Genomic DNA, 12222 nt, shown 5'->3' on the forward strand with positions numbered 1-12222 from the left:
CCGCCCCGCCGGGCTCTCGGCCCGCGCTCCCCGGGGCCGCCTCGCTCGCTGGAGAGTCGGTGTCACAGAACCGGCGCGTGGGGTCCTTCGGGCAGGCAGCTCCTCGGTACTGGACCGAGGGTCTCGTGCAGTACCCGCGAGGAAACGGCCGAAAGGAGGGCGGTGCGCGTGAAGGGCTTGTAGACGTAGCGAGCTGTCCGCAGATAGCTGTCACCAGAAGGGGTGATGAGCACGGCGAGAGGGATTTCAATCAATCGCAAGCTACCTGCTTGACTACAGCTTTACAGGTCTTTTGGGAGGGGGGTGGGAAAAACTGCTCTGGGCACGAATGCTGAGCCGCGCAAAACTCTAAGGAGGAAGGAGCCTCACAATAAGTGCTGTCCTAAGCTGGTACTACGCTTTCCTCAGGTATATGCGCTGCCAATAGTGACAAAAACACCAAGATCTCCACTTCATCACACCAGAGACATGAGTGGTGGTCTTTCTTCCTGTCTATCATCTGTGAGATTGGGTGTTTTTCTTGCTGTATGCAAACATGCTGCCCTATTACTTCTCTGCCTTCCTCACTAATATGCTTCACTGTTTTATTGAAGAGTTTAGTAAGGCCTGGTGCTCTGTGTCATGCCTTCTCTCTCTGCTGTTGTAAGACCTTGGCTAAAGTCATGGGTGCACTTGTGTTAAATCTAGTGAGGTGGCCCCTTCACAGCTGGTTTCTGCTGTGCAACCGGAACTTTCCATCTTGGCCATGTCCCACCTACTCTTCTGAGTGTTAAAACTCCATGAAACTGTCCATTGTGTATTTTACAGGTGCCTGCTCTGATCTCTGGGCAATTTCAAAGCTTGATTTACAAGTTCTACATCCTTGACTGCCACTATCCCTGTGAGTATAAGGGGATACAGCAAGATGAGGGAGCTGGGTAAGTTGTGGTGGTTGAGGGGCTGGCTGAGGAGGCAAAAGGGGTGTGGATGAAGACACTTAAAGATGAAGCAAAATTATGGGAGGTAGAGCGACTGGGGTATTAGATGATTTTGTAAGAGCAGGCTGTTGAATAAGGCAGTGCTTCTGTCTGTCCTCCCCAGAGAAATACCATCAGAATACTCTGGCATAGTATAGCTTTCTAGCCAGTTTCTCTGTGTTACGGAATGGTATAAAAAGGTGGCAAACATGGACTGCAAATTTCACAGAGAATTCTACAGTGTCTAGCAGTTTGTGGCATCTGTGTATATAATAGTCCTTGGTAGGACTTTCTCCCATAAATGTTTCCGTCTTATTTTTTTTCAAATTTATGTGATTTTCTAGCTTTCATACTTCCCCATAACAGAGTTCTGAAGCTTTTCCTTATCCTGTGTGATGTGAACCTCACACTGTTTTTTCTTTTGGTTTCTACAGTGTCTATACAGAGACGGTCGTTTTCCATTTCAAGGCACTCAGGGGTCTATAGACCTATGTCAGATCCTCCTTAGTCATTTCTTCATGACTGAAGAACCTCTGTGTATTCACCTCTTCCATGCTGGGAAACCATTTTGTACTTTGATCACCCCTGCCTTGTACCTCTTTCATCTCTGTAACATTCTTTTTAGTTAGAGGATCCAGAAGGTCTTAATACAGTTCCATTATCAACTTCTCTGTTTTGTTGTTCATTCTTAATATTTGATTAGGTTTTAGTTTGGGTTTTGCCATTACTGAGTTCATGAGAACAGATATAATAGGCAGTTCTGTGAAACTCTGATTACCTTCCTCCCAAATAGTCTGTGTGATCACTGTTTATGTAAAGTTAGCATTGCTTTCTCCCCATCTCCCTGTGTAAGCTAACATAGATAAAGATACTCATGGAGTGCTGGACTCCTAGTTGTTTCAGCCACTAGACTATGATCCCTGTCTCCCCTGTAAGTGCTGGCATGGAATCAACAATGATTCTGGCCACACTGAGAACATACTAGCTTCCATGATACACTGTCTAGTTTTGTCTGCCCAGCATCCCACAGTAATAACCACTTGACATAATGCATTTTCCTTCCATTCACCAGGAACTTTGTGAACCCCAGAGCTATTGTCCAATGCAACATCAGGACTTCAAAGCAGAGTTGCTGAAATTCTACACCACAAGCAAGTCATAGACTTTGTAGTGAAGGAAGCAGGACCAGATCACTCACCTCATGAAACTGTGAGCACCAAAGCAATAGCTGGAGTGAAAGCTGCCTAAGAGAGTTCTGCCTTCCAGAGCAAAGTTTTCTTCCCTGAAGACAACTAGACTGTGATGGTGAAAGAAAGAGAACCTTCCTTGTTCTACTGACAGGGCTAGGACAAATTAGGAAGTCTGTTTAAAAAATCTCAGTGCTGCCTCTGTGGGACACTGGCTGAGCATAAAGTCTCAAATAAAATGGTACCATAGCTGCTTAGGGAAAAGAACAGGCTTTCTTCAATAAAGACTAAGCCAGCTTTCAGGTTGTCTTGTCTAAAGCCTGCAAGGTAGTGTATGTCATCAGCTGAGCTCAGCTCTCCTGCTTCAGACAGCACTCCCCATGTTTCTTTTTAATACTAAACGCTGCTGTGGATTTTTTTGTTAGTTGTCACTTCTCACTGGTAAAATAAGGAACTGGAGCAGACTGAAGTGCATGATAACTGGACCTTCTTTCCTGTGGCAATTAAAAAAGCTAGGCATGCAGGTGCTAATGGATATCTAAAATGATTTCTCAGCCCATCAGTAGTCAGGATCAGGTATGCCCAGCAACTGCTTCTATAAGGATCAACAGTGAGAACTGGAAAAATATTAATTTCTCTATCATGTCTGTTAAGCCCTTATTGACATGGTTTTCCCAACCTGTGGCTATTAAACCACAGAGACATTTTTTTTGGAGTACTGGCTCAGTGTAATTGGATTGTTGGCATCTCAGTTTAGATTCTTTGTGGTGGGGATGACAAGTCTGAAACTGTTATCTTTATGTATATTTAAATAGCACTAGCCAGCAGATCAGGTTAGTGAAAGCAGCTTTCTGTAAGGGAAGTCTGTTCAAATTCTGGTTTTGGGATGTTTTTCCAGCCTCCTGTGCTGCAGCTGAGAGTGGCTGTTTTCAGAGACAGACAAGGACTAGGTGGAATTCTATCCAGTGTCTTTCTGCCACTCCAAAAGTTTGGCATGGTCCCCAAGACTGTATCTAATACAAAAGATCAGACTAAGCTTTCTTACCCCTCAAATTAGAAAATTACCAAGCTGAAGAAATACTAATGTTAATTGTATCATACACAATGAGCCTGTATATTCTGTTTTACAGCTGACAGTGTTGCCACAAAGCTCTTGACAAATAAAAAAAGAAATTAAATATGGGTGGTGATAGTAGACAGGGTGGGGGAGGGCATATTGCTTTTTCAAATTCTGTTAGAATTTGAAATTGATCACAGAATTGTCTAGGTTGGAAGAGACCTCCAAGATCACCTAGTCCAACCTCTGACCTAACAATAACAAGTCCTCCACTAAACCAAAGTTAGGAGCCAGAATAAAACAAATTATAATCTACTAGCCATGTATGTTTTAACTTTCTCCTGCCCTAAGGAGTAATACTTCTGAGGGCTATAGTTCTCAGAAGATGGGTCCATATTAATTTATCAGCTCTTATCAGACTTATTTATGTGCTCATATCTAGCAAAACCTATCTGAGAGCAACAGAGTCTGAAGATCGTGTACACTAGGAAGAGAGAAACAATGATTAACACAGTACTGCCCCTAGCAGTATTTTCTACACAGCACTGGGCACACTTGTTCATAAGGGCTGAGGTGACTGACAGAGCTGGCTTTCCACTGCTGTTGTCCAGGGCTTCTGGACACCCTGTGAGGAAAAGACCCACCAGGTGGCACTCCTGCAGCACTACTTGAGGACCACAGTCAAAATTCAGTGCAGCCAACTACTTTTCCAGCACCTCACTCCTAGAAGGGAATTAAGACAGGTCTTTCCTGAGAGATGTCACAAACAGGAACTGCAGAGTACTGTAGAATATCTAGTGTTCCTGAGCCTTTTTGGGATTTTTTCCCCAGGGTGTTAGGTGGGATATAGACTACAGTACAGGAACTCATGTATGTGTATGTTCATCAAGCAGAGATGGTTCTGTACTCCTTTGTGTTACTCCCCAACCATGTGACCTGCCAGTGAACAGGGCCCTGGGGATCTAGCTAGAACATCTTCCTTATTTTTTTTTTCATCTTCTATTTTTCATTTACAGTTATTATTTACAAATCATCTAGATCATTGTGGTAAAAGAGGTGCATGAGCATGCCTGTGATGGTGCCTCAACTATTGGCACAGCTTCCCTTCAGAATGGATTAGTTAAAAAAAAAAAGTCTATAATGCTACTAAACGTTAAAAAAAAATAAGTAATAAAAATGGACAGCTTTACCCATTTGGCTTGCATGCAAAATCTCACTTCTCACCTGCAGTCTCCTTTTACATTTATGCTGACTGATCATCTTCTCTATATAAAAACCTTGCTTAAGACCTCTCTGGTGCACAAAGATAGCCTGCTAGGTTGTCAATGTTATCTCACTGATAGCTTTTAAGGCAAGTAATTAGTTGGATGCTTAAAAAGAACAGGAGAGAAAGGAGGGAAGATGTAAAGAGGACATTTCTGAGGGCAAAGAAGGAGACTGGAAATCGTGGAGGCCCTGTTGCCAGGGGCAGAACTAGCAGAGAAATCCTTGTCCATCTGGGCACAGCAGCTCAGTGTTGTGGTCCAAAGTCCTGCCATGTGGGAGTGGCTTGTCTTTCCTGGTAGTTTCTAAAGCACCTAATGCTGTTGATAAGATGTAAAGTAAACATCAGCCCCTGCACTGCTGCTCTGCCATGTGCCCATCTCTTTTACAAGCAAAAAGAGGAAAATACACAGGAGCAATTAAAATAAAGCCCTGCTGCAAGCAGACAAGCCTGCTGCCTCTAGCGCTGTTTTAAACAGGACTGAAAGGTGGTGAAGGTGGCAGCAGGGTGGGATCACTGATCTTTCCTAATGTGCCCGGGGGGGTCCTCTGTCTCATAATTTAAGGAGAATGGAAACCCAGTCCATTTTCCCCTACTGAATCAAGGGAAAATAATCTAATGCATGTCCTGTCACTTAATTGCTCTCGTATCTATTTAAGTACCTTGCCAACCTACAGGAACAGTAAAATCTTGTTTTCAGTTCCATTATTTTTCTGTTACCATAGTCAATATAATATGTGCCTCTGAACAGCTGCTACCCCTAAGGCATTACAGTATCTGCCTGGGTCTGTCTTGCCATTGCCACATCCACTGTCCTGCATGCTAATTTAGATTCGCTTGAGACAAGGAGAAAGCAAGTATCTGCTCTGACAATATGCAGCATGGATATACTAGGATCTGGAAAAATGGGCCAGCATATGTAGGGCTGTAGATTAGTAGGTGCATCATTTAAATGCTTTTGAATCAAAATATAGTGGAATGTATTACTAAAGCTACTTGTTCCATGTTCTTGTCTCTGAAAAAAAAAAAAATAGTAGCTTAATAGTACTGTTAGAAGGAGCTCCTCTTTTCCTCTCTTGAAGAAAGATTTTGGCTTTCCTCTTACAATTTTTTTCTTTTGAGCTGCTCCTGACTTGGAGTGCTTGGATCACCCAAGCATATGCACTCTAACCACTGCCCTGACCAGTTGGTGGGAAGGGTTTTTACAGGGTCTCTCATCCAATGTCTGTTTCAGGCAGTACTACCACCAGCACCAAAACAAGTCAGCTATAGCTTTTTCTACAACTTTTGAAAACGTTTGAGGACATAGACTCCAACACATCTCTGGATAACCTATTACAGCACTGCACCAACTTCTTGGTGAAAATGTTTTTCACAATATATAGTCTGAACCACCCAAATTACAAATTATGTCCATGATCACTTCTTATGTCACCTGCCATTACCAACATGGGTTTGGCTTTGTCACCTTTGCAATTTGCCTTCACGTAACTGTAGGCTGCTAAAAGATTGTCACTGAGACTCCTCTTTGCCAAGCAAAAAATCCCAGCTCTGTTCACTTCTTTGTGGGTCTTATGCTACTGTCTTGGTAGCCCTCCACTGGACTCTGTCAAGTTCCCTCTTGAACTTTGGGGTTAGGGAACTTCATATAAAATTCCAGGTGTGGCCTCAGCAATGCTAAATAGATAGGAATAACTTCCCTCAGTTCTCTGACCATGTTCTTCCTAATACAGCATGGTGCATGGATTGTCTTACACAGGATCAGGACACACTGGTGTCCAGGTCCTTCCAGAGGGGCTGCTCCTCAGCCAGTCCCTAACCAGAACAGATGCATGGGGCCAGCTCTGCCCTGTTAGAGAGCTCCACTTTTTCTAAACCTCACAAGGTCTCTCTTGACCCAGTCCTCAGGTTTCTCAAAGTTCCTCTGGACTGAAGCTCTGTAGCTCAGTATGTCAATCACTCCCCCTAAAATAACATTATCATAAACTTGCTAGTTCCTTTTTCCTGTAGGATGACTCTTTTTAAGGAGCTAATATCACCATAGATACAGTCTATACATTGAGCTACATGTCTTTGTACCTATCCATAACTAAATGTCTCCAGTATTCCTGCTGTGAACCACACTGAAATAAAGTACAAGAGCAGCTTTGAGTGCTTTATTCATAGGAACAAAAGAATAAAACTATATGAGCCATAAGTTGCCAAATGCCACAGGTACTGAAGCAGAAAACTATGGGTAGCTGCTTTAGATGTCAAGACCCTGAACCTTCATCAGCAATGAGCAGCCAGAGCTGTTTAGGGACCCAATACTCATGCTACGAAATGAAAGAGGTTTTTGTTTGCTTTTCTGTGAATACAGACATTAACTTCTGCTGGGCTGTTTGCATTAGGTTAATATTTCTGTAGTGTACAGGTGTTAATATGAGATGTGAGTGTCTGCTGTCTGTCTCTGGCCCCGTAAAGAGCAGAGTGTGGTGCTGTAAATATTAGCCCAGGCAGAGAAGTGTTTGCACAGCCTTCTTCTGTGCTGCCTCCTGCAGTAGAACTCTGATAGTACTCCTTACAAATAATGCAGGCTCAGCTGTCAGAGGCTCAGCATCTTCTGCATTGTGCAGTAACATCCTCTGGTTTTGACTAAAAAAAGCATTGCAGCAATCAAATCCTGAAAAATGCAGCAAAAGCACTGGAGTGCTATAATCTTCTGAAGATCTACGCTAGACAAAGTAAGGTACAGTAACTCAGCACATACAGCAATCAAAGTACTTGTTTGGTCTAGTCCAATGTTCCTTGGCTGTGGCAGTCCCAGATGCAGAGTCTGGCACATCACTGAAACTGCTACATGCATTAGTACAGTGACATAGTCATTTCAGAGGGAAACTGCAGACTTTTGTTCTCAGTTTGTTTAAAAGAGCTCCCTAATAATAGAAGGGAATGCCCATTGCTGTTGATTCGAACAAAAGAGGAAAGTGAAACAACATCCTCTTGCAGATACCATAGGGATCTTCCTGCCACCAAAGAGAGGAACAAATGAGACAATGGCACGAGCATAGTATATGGATTCCTCGTTCCACTGAGAGTCCTGCCTCACACATAAACTCTCACATAGTCTATGATGACAAATAACTCAGATGTAGCCTGCCATGTGTCCAAACATGCTGAATGAGTTGTTACTTGATAGAGCAAAAATTTTCATGCACTTTACCAAGTCCTTCATAACCTGAAAGCAAAATGAAGAAGATGAACTGTGATAGCTTCAATGAATTTCAAGAAACATCACAAAGGCCTGGCTGGACTTTCCTCAGTTGAAGCACAGAAACTGAGTTGTACAGTTATTGCAACAGACACTGTCTGGGCTACTCTGCTCAACCTGAAGTATGCTGTCATTGCCATCAGGACCCTCATGAAAGTTCTTGTTGCCACAGTAAGTCCAAGTGGAACACCTTAATACATGCTCTAGTCCTGACTTCCTGGAAAGTATGGACATTTTTGATGAGCTATTCAACACAGCAAAGCAAAAAGTAGGCAAGCTGTATGTCAGAGTTGCAAATTAATAGTCATAATGATTAGCAACGTTAGCATTATCAGCCACCTTCATAGCTTTGCATATGAAGACATTTGTCTGCCTTAGGCTGAAAGTGGATCAACACCATTGACCCTTATGGGCCGCAAAATAGAGAATACAAAGGCCCTTTTCCCCAAGGTGAAGTAGACCAGGCTTTATTTATTCTCCCGCACCAAACCAATATGAAGCATTATGAGCAATGGGACTCTGAAAGGCAGGGATTGGGTGGATTGGAAAGCTGAAAGGCTCCAATTTTCCACATTTTCAGAGGTGCTGTTTGTAGAAAGAGGAAAACAAATGCAGTATTAGACAAAGGCAACAATGTATGTGCTATAAAAAGTCTCTGGGTTGAGCGCTTGTGGTACACACAGCCTCACAGAAAGCACGTAGCCAAGCACTCAGAGTGGACATTCAGTCTAAGATCAACTGCTACTCAAAGCATGCATGAGCTTGAAGATGTAACGACATTAACTGTATGCCAATATCTACAATACTGAAGTGAAAAGCAGCTAGACGCTTCAGAGAACTAAAATCCAGAATTCATGGCTTTTGCAGTCAGTTCTTATCACTGAATGACCTTGGAGCAGACATTGCTCTATGTCCAAGCTAAGTTATCTGTAAAGCTAAAAGCATATTGATCTCTCAGTAGTAATGTAACAGTAAACTAGCTTTATTAATGACTTTTTCTATGGAGCTGTGGACACATAGATATTTTTACAGAGTTAATTTTATGCTAATTAATTTATTCTAATAGCTACTACCAAAGTATTAGGAAAGTCATTACAACTTCTTATCAGTACGTCAGCTGAGTCATAGAGAAAAGCAACCGAGATGCTGTGTGTTCATGTCCATACTGAGAATAAAACTATTTGTATTGCAGTGGATTGGGATGCTTTCTGCATGAGGTTAGGTGCTAATGTTTTCCATTAGACGCTGTTGGATTGTAAGCTACATTGTAAGGACCAGAGGCTCCTCCAGACTTATGAATCGTGAAATAAAAATGAGAAGCAAAGTAAGGCTCTATATCAGGGGGAAGGTGAGCGGGGGAAGGGAGGAGAATAAATGTACAACACTCTACTGGTTTTGCTGCCTGTAGTGTACCAGTGTGGAGAGAGAGTTATGACTGTTGTTAAAGCAGTTGCTTTCTTTGGCTGATTATTTTCAATCTAACAGTCAAAACCACACAACCTCCCTGAGGATGAAATAGTAATGAAATAGGCAATGCAAACCTTATGCCTGATCAGCTTGCATACAGGTGCCCTCTTCAGTCTCAATGCACATCAGGAAGGGCAGAATTTACCTCAGAGAATAAAAGCAGAGGAAAATGGTTCACTGCAGGAGTCAGACTGCAAGTGCTATCTTCAAAGGATTGGGATTCAGAAGGGAAACGCAGCTCTGTAATAACATTGGCTCTGGTTCTGCAAAGTAACTCATTGCCTATTTGATCATGACAGATCACTTATGAAACATTTCCCTCAGCTCTTTTGAAATGACATCCCATCACAAGTATATGCACAGGGATGACACCCTCCAACTAGCTGATGAGAAGCAAATGCTGTTTAGACTCCATGAAAAGTCACTCCATGTGTGATTACATGAATGGGACTATATAGCTCTGAACTCAAAGAATTCAAATGCAAATTGAATTCCTTGATGAGTTTCAGCAAGTCTGTTCCTCAAGATCCTATGTGCAAATGGTAACATTTTATAGGAGCTTGTGTTCGAGGGTGGGCAAGTACTTGAGTGATGGTATACTGCCCAGATGCTGCTGAGCCCTATGAATAAAATGGTACTTACTGCAATAGGTGATGAAAAGATCATAAAATGGCTTGGGTTGGAAGGGACATTACAGATCACCCAGTTCCAAAGTTCCAACCCCTCTGCCATAGGTGGGGATGCCACCCACTAAATCAGGTTGCCCAGGGCCTCATCCAACCTGGTCTCAAACACCTCCAGGGATGGGGCATCCACAACCTCTCTGGGCAACCTCTTCCAGTGCCTCACCACCCTCTGAGTGAAGACTTTCCTCCTAACACCTAATCTAAATCCTCCCTCTTTTAGTTTAAAACACCCCCCCTTGTGCTGTCACTATCCGATAGAGCAAAAATTTGCTCTCCATGTTTTTTTACTAGCCCCTTTAAGCATTGAAAAGCTGTGATAAGCTCACCCCAGAGCCTTCTCTTCTCCAGGCTGAACATCCACAGCTCTCTCAGCCTTTCCTCATAGGAGAGGTGCTCCAACAGGTCCACATCTTTCTTGTGCCAGATGCAGCATTCCAAGCAGGGCCTCACGAGGGCAGAGCAGAGGGGCACAATCACCTCCCTCAACCTGCTGGCCACTCTTTTGATGCAGCCCAGGACATAGTTGGCCTTCTAAGCTGCAGGTGCGCACTGCTGGCTCATGTCAAAATGATAAGGACAAATCCATGATGACAAGAAGTAAAGAACAAGATGTCTAATTTCTGCAAGTGTTTAATTCCCATGCAACCCTGAGACTATGCACAGGATTAACACTTCTATTTGGGGTAAGATAAGATAAGATATTGGCAAAGATCTGATGAGAATTTACTTACTATGCTCCAGTCGCATGTCTGTTTCATTGCAGGACCCTGTTGACATCACTAATCCAATTCAGCCAGGACTTATATGAAGATACAAAGAGCAACACAGATAACATAAATGATGGAACTGATGCTAAAAGCTGAGGAAATCAGATCAGTGTTGATCACAGTTTCTACAGCTGCTTGAGTAGGTCAAAGGCCTGGACCTTGCAGGGAATTAGTGAAACTAATTCATAAGATATTACACATTACACTGTAGATGGTCCTCATAGGTCAGAGTTGCCTATACAATTTCAAATAGAAAGAGTGATGAAAGCATTGGTCGTGAGAGACTGGTAATTATCCAACTCTCTGAGACCTGTAATGAGGTTAAAGTGCTTCTCTGTATGTGTGCATGTGAGAATAAACAACTAACCTTGTATGTCATGGGTCGAAGGCAAAGACACGTATAAGTATTAAAAAGTTGAGAAAGGGATATTTCCATTGCAACAGGTGGGCTGTTCTGGCTAGTGAAGCGACTAGCACTTCACCAGATATTAAGACAGAATTCCTCTGCTTGGCCACTTGCCAAGGCAACCTGAAAGCACAGCTGCAACATTCGCCTTTAGTATGCAAAAAAAGATTTTTCCCTTTCCATTTTTTTTTGCTTCAGATCATAATTCAAAACTGACTTAATTAAGTTAACTAAGTTAATGCAGTGGTGTTTGGGTGAAGATTCATAATCACTGACTCAGAAAAATAGTCTGGAAAGGATCTTGGGAGATCCTCTAATTTATTATGTTTTACCAAACTGCACTGATTTACCAACAACTGTTCTTACAGATCCCAAGTACAGATGATCTCTTCTTTTTCACCCCTCCCCACAAAAAATGTTATTCTGTTAGAAGAGAAGAAATAGTACTGGTCCTTGACAAACCCACGTTGGAGACAAATAGCATGCCTGTTATTTTACACATGCTAACAAATTGTTTATACATGCCATAGTTTTTCTAGAGCTTGACGTTAAGATTAATAGTTTATATCCTTTTCTTTCTCAACATACACAGACTTCTCCCTCACCAGGCTTTTCTCCTGTGAGTTGCTTGCTACCAGTTCACTGAATTTACTGAAATCTTTCTTTGCTTAGAAGGAGAAACATAAAACCAGTAAAATAGAAACAAGAGACCAGGATCACAGGCTGACAACCACTACCATCCAAACTGCCCTTTACATTCATATCCTCAAAAAGCTGTACCTGCCACTACAGTCAGGTCTAGCAGATCTTCCTCTCCTGTGGCTGTCATTAATTATCATCTTCTGTTCTGAAAAAAAAAAAAAAACAGTAATGCTTGTCACAAACTTACTGAACCAGCTGTACTCCTGTACTGAGGGGTGCCAGGGCAGCTGTAACTTCCCACTGCTCTGCACTGGATGATTCTACTTGGTCTTACTTCTAGGCAGCCTGTGACATAAATGGTAATGCCCAGTCTTCCCTTTTAGCAGTCTCTCAAATTGCATAGAAAAGATCCTCCTACTGTCTCAAAGCAAGTATAAAAATCCATGGCTGCTCTGTTTCCTCTCTGAAGTGATAACAGAAAACACCTCTTTACGAACTTAAAAAGTTATGTCCCATCCATCGTTTGCCTTAAGTTCCCTG

The 12222-nt window shown here is 42.5% G+C and overlaps 1 long non-coding RNA gene and 1 other non-coding gene across 2 annotated transcripts in view; one reads left to right on the forward strand and one right to left on the reverse strand.

Annotated features, from left to right (window-relative positions):
• Nucleotides 1-272: 272 nt before the first annotated feature.
• LOC106017999 (uncharacterized) lies at nucleotides 273-6610 on the forward strand. The gene is made up of 3 exons (XR_011803411.1): nucleotides 273-408; nucleotides 808-880; nucleotides 2029-6610. It is a non-coding gene; the product is annotated as an uncharacterized protein (transcript).
• A 5152-nt stretch (nucleotides 6611-11762) lies between these two features.
• The window catches only part of LOC139998692 (uncharacterized), a 36480-nt gene continuing 36020 nt past the window's right edge, over nucleotides 11763-12222 (reverse strand). Inside the window, exon 3 of the long non-coding RNA XR_011803413.1 lies at nucleotides 11763-11887. This is a non-coding gene — a long non-coding RNA (uncharacterized lncRNA). The remainder of the gene's footprint in view (nucleotides 11888-12222) is intronic.

Source organism: Anas platyrhynchos, chromosome 14, assembly GCF_047663525.1.
Source record: "Anas platyrhynchos isolate ZD024472 breed Pekin duck chromosome 14, IASCAAS_PekinDuck_T2T, whole genome shotgun sequence".
Lineage (NCBI taxonomy): Eukaryota > Metazoa > Chordata > Aves > Anseriformes > Anatidae > Anas > Anas platyrhynchos.